A 5281-nucleotide genomic window follows, 5' to 3' on the forward strand; every position below is an offset into this window, starting at 1 on the left:
TGAATATTGCAGTTTAATCTTTACGGCAACAGATGAAAAGAAGATTGGAGAAGCTGTTTCATTCCTGGAATTGAAAAGATTATTGATAATATTTCAAGGCGATGTACATTAGAGAGACACACAAAAAAAATGTGATAAATGGTAATGGTGGTTAAATTGGAGATTAGAAAGCGATGGCACCTTCCAGCTCCTGGGTTAATGCTGTGTTTAAGGGGATGTGTTCCAGAAATTAACTGCCTGTTTGATGCAGCCTCTGTCAAGGAGAGAGACTTTTCTAAAAGGCAGCTGATGTTTGCTTCCGTCCCTGCGCCCCCACCAAAGGATCCCAAGTTGGAGGTCTGATCAGGGCTCGCTCCCAGGTCTGAGCAGCAGGTTGGCTGCAGAGCTGCTCTTTTCATCTTGTGAAGCATTTCTTTTCCAGAGCGTCTACCCTTATTGTAAACACATCTGTACGGATGCTATTTTTCTGGGTGCCGTTTTCCATCCCTGTCTTTATTCCCTCTGCCCTTCTCTTGCTTGCCCACTGCAAGGAGTTTCAGACTGGAACATCCCCCGGTCAGAACTCAGCACTTCCTGTGTGTCACTGACACTCTATCTCCTCTCCTGACTGACTCAGCATTGACTTTGACCATGCTGACTCAGCAATGCAAATATTTAGCAGGTGACCTCACCCCCCCAGCTCTCCTAGGCTTCCAGCTGGCCCAGAAGCAGCAGACCCTTCTTGCCTTGTCTCATTCCATCCCATTTCATTCTGCCTGCCTTGCCTGTGCCCCCTTTCCTCTTGGATCCTTAGGAAGGGTATTGAGAACAAAACGGCTCATATTATAATGCCGTTGTACAAATCAATGGTAAGGCCACACCTGGAGTATTGTGTCCAGTTCTGGTCGCCACATCCCAAAAAGGACATAGTGGAAATGGAAAAGGTGCAAAAGAGAGTGACTAAGATGATTACGGGGCTGGGGCACCTTCCTTATGAGGAAAGTCTACAGCGTTTGGGCCTCTTCAGCCTAGAAAAGAGATGCCTGAGGGGGGACATGATTGAGACATACAAAATTATGCAGGGGATGGACAGAGTGGATAGGGAGACGTTCTTTACACTCTCACGTAACACTAGAACCAGGGGGACATCCACTCAAATTGAGTGTTGGGAGAGTCAGGACAGACAAAAGAAAATATTTCTTTACTCAGCGTGTGGTCGGTCTGTGGAACTCCTTGCCACAGGATGCGGTGATGGCGACTGGCCTGGACGCCTTTAAAAGGGGATTGGACGAGTTTCTGGAGGAAAAATCCATTACGGGGTACAAGCCATGATGTGTATGCGCAACCTCCTGATTTTAGAAATGGGTTATGTCAGAATGCCAGATGCAAGGGAGGGCACCAGGATGCAGGTCTCTTGTTATCTGGTGTGCTCCCTGGGGCATTTGGTGGGCCGCTGTGAGATACAGGAAGCTGGACTAGATGGGCCTATGGCCTGATCCAATGGGGCTGTTCTTCTGTTCTTCTGTTCTTATATCCTGATCCTTTCTTCCACATTTCTTCTCCAATCCCCTCTCCCTTTTGGAATCCAGGGATTGAAGGGAGGAGGAGTGGTGGAGCAGGCAAGCGGTGAAGGCAAATATCCCCCCCCCCCCATCTGCTACCTGAGGCCACTTCCTCCAGCAGCCAGTAGAGCTGGTGGCTTGTAACCACAAAAGGGTTAAAACAGCATGCGTGCCAATTTCTTATTCAAGGTATATGGGACTGCATACTGGCTTTTATAACGTGTGATCTGTGTATGATTTGTAATATTTAAAGCTATGGAAACCTCAGTCACAGCAGAACCTACAGCAAGCTGCTTACTTTCTAAGGGCTGCTTAGCACAATATGCTCTCCCCCCCCCTTTCAATGACTTTGTCATAAATTCATACTTCATATTAAGGCATTACATCTGCATCCAATACAATGTGCCAAGAGCCTCTGTGTTGGGAAAAGCCAGGCACCTCCACCAGTAATTACCTTTTCAGATACATAATAGCCTAATCAATATTAACAGGGATAGTTATTTTGCCTTCTTCAGCTTTATACAGCCTGAACAGTAGATAAAAGGCTTGTAAACGGGCGTCGCATTTGATCATTTACTGATTACTTCTTTCCCTGGGGTGCCCTTGCTCACAAACACCATTGATTAAGACTTTTTTGTTTTTGTTGTTGCTAAATCATGCAGGTCTCATCTTTCCAAAAATGGAGGAGTCCAACCCTACCTGAAGATGCTCAGGATCGAGCCAGGGCCCTCCTGAAGGCCAAGCATGTGCTTTACCTGGAAAAAACTGTAGGTGTCCAAAGGTTGTCCACTAGTGAGATCATTGCCACTAGGAAATTATTCTCCACTGGTGAGATGCGAATGGCCTCCACCGTGGCATATAAAGCATCTTTCCAGAATGTGGCTGCATTTAATTTTGCCTTGTTCTCCTGCACCTGAAGCACGAACATTCATGCTTTCCTTCTCATATACATGTAACCACAGTTTCACTTACCTACAGATCCAGGGGTCCACTGCACCCCCCTGTTGGCAACCTTCAGTCTCGAAAGACTATGGTATTGCGCTCTGAACGGTGGTTCTGGAACAGCATCTAGTGTGGTTGAAAAGGCCGATTCAGGAGTGACAATCCCTTCCACACTGGGAGCAAGTGCAGTCTGTCCCTGGTCTGTCTCCCTGGCTATGGGCCTTCCTTCTTTGCCTCTTTGCCTCAGTCTGTTGGCCGCTCAGAGGCCAGGGTTTCCCACCTGTTGAGGTCCACTCCTAAGGCCTTCAGATCCCTCTTGCAGATGTCCTTGTATCGCAGCTGTGGTCTACCTGTAGGGCGCTTTCCTTGCACGAGTTCTCCAGAGAGGAGATCCTTTGGGATCCAGCCATCATCCATTCTCACAACATGACCGAGCCATCGCAGGCGTCTCTGTTTCAGCAGTGCATACATGCTAGGGATTCCAGCACGTTCCAGGACTGTGTTGTTTGCGACTTTGTCCTGCCTGGTGATGCCGAGGATGCGTCGGAGGCAGCGCATGTGGAAAGCGTTCAGTTTCCTCTCCTGTTGTGAGTGAAGAGTCCATGACTCGCTGCAGTACAGAAGTGTACTCAGGACGCAAGCTCTGTAGACCTGGATCTTGGTATGTTCCGTCAGCTTCTAGTGCAATGTGCAGGCAGGCTGCAGGCTGCCTGAATTCTTGAAGAGACTACATCAGTGTTTCTCAATCAGTAGTATGGCTACCACTAGTGGCACTTGAGGTGGTACTCACAGGACCTCTGGACACCTACTGCCTGGCAGCAAGACCAGGAATGTGACACAGCAAACAGCAGAAGGACCTGTATCCACGGTTTCTGAATCTGCTGGGGGTCAGGGACCAGAACACTTGTATTTAAAGAGTGTAGTGTTTGCATTTGAAAATACCAAGCTACCATCAACCCATCTAGCCCAGTATTTTCTGCACACAATAGTGATCATGTGGGTGGCTAAAGGCAGCTCCAGCTACTCACATGGGTGCAGCAGAAGCCAGAGCAAACCAATTCCAAGACACCCACAAATGGAACCCCAGTCATGGACACAACACACACTTAAATGGGGGCTGCCTGACTCACAAAAGCCACGGGGTCAAATCATACCAAAGAAGGGGGGGCAGACGCAGAAGTGACAGCAATTAATTCCTCCTCTTCCCCCCCCCCCCCCATTGCAGGTCCAAAGCTCCAAAAATACTGGAGAACTGATAAATTGGTCTTTTCACTCTTCTGTGTGGAATATGATCAACTGGGAGATGGGGCTGGGCCAAATCTACGGAGTTCCACATTCAAATTCATAGTGCTGTGTGCACATTCTCCAACCCAGGGACTCTGGAGCGGACACCAGGACAAGGAGCCTGTACTGCAGCAGGCAGAAGGTCCAGGCAAAAGGCAGAAGACCAGGCTCCAACACACCTGAACTAGCCAGTCTAGAGTCTTCATGAGATCGGCAATACTTCAAGAGTCATTGTGTTGCATTCTCCCATGTTTTTTAAGAACATAAGAACAGCCCCACTGGATCAGGCCATAGGCCCACCTAGTCCAGCTTCCTGTATCTCACAGCGGCCCACCAAATGCCCCAGGGAGCACACCAGATAACAAGAGACCTGCATCCTGGTGCCCTTCCTTGCATCTGACATAGCCCATTTCTAAAATCAGGAGGTTGCACATACACATCATGGCTTGTAACCCATAACAGATTTTTCCTCCAGAAACTTGTCAAATCCCCTTTTAAAGGCATCCAGACCAGATGCTGTCACCACATCCTGTGGCAAGGAGTTCCACAGACCACAGACCGCTGAGTAAAGAAATATTTTCTTTTGTCTGTCCTAACCCTCCCAACACTCAATTTTAGTGGATGTCCCCTGGTTCTGGTGTTATGTGAGAGTGTAAAGAGCATCTCTCTATCCGCTTTATCCTTCCCGTGCATAATTTTGTATGTCTCAGTCATGTCCCCCCTCAGGCGTCTCTTTTCTAGGCTGAAGAGGCCCAAACGCCGTAGCCTTTCCTCATAAGGAAGGTGCCCCAACCCAGTAATCATCTTCGTCGCTCTCTTTTGCACCTTTCCCATTTCCACTATGTCCTTTCTGAGATGTGGCAACCAGAACTGGACACAATACTCCAGGTATACAAATCCTTACCATCGATTTGTACAACGGCATTATAATATTAGCCGTCTTGTTCTCAATACCTTTTCTAATGATCCCAAGCATAGAATTGGCCTTCTTCACTGCCGCTGCACATTTTTGGTGTGGAGTGTGATCTCACCCAGTTCCTTGCAGCCCTTGCCAACTGGAAATATTTGGTGCTATAAGGGACTCTCTATGCTGGAGAAACTGCTTTGTACTCATAGGCAGGTGAGCAACAGAAAGGGAGCAGAAGAGCACAGTGACCCAAAACGAAAGAGACAGAAGATGGATTCTTCACATGCAACCCCCTTAATTACTTCACTTGGCCAAACATCACTTCATCTATTTTCTGAGTCAGTGGCTCAGGAGACAAGAGACGATTTCAGGTACAGCGTGGAGCCTTCATTTTAGAAGGAGCGACATCCCTATGGCAGCGGGTCTTCTGAGAATAGCCGGGGACGACTTCACAGTCCGTTCAAATCCTCTCTTGCCCTGCAAAATCACTGAAGGGAATTCAAAGGACGGAAATAGAACTGGGACATTTTTCTTCTTCTTTGAGGTGGGGCAACTTCACCAAATTCTAAGCTGAAAGATCGCTTGCAAAACTGTGAATTATTTTTCA

This window comes from Tiliqua scincoides, chromosome 11, assembly GCF_035046505.1.
Source record: "Tiliqua scincoides isolate rTilSci1 chromosome 11, rTilSci1.hap2, whole genome shotgun sequence".
Taxonomy (NCBI): domain Eukaryota; kingdom Metazoa; phylum Chordata; class Lepidosauria; order Squamata; family Scincidae; genus Tiliqua; species Tiliqua scincoides.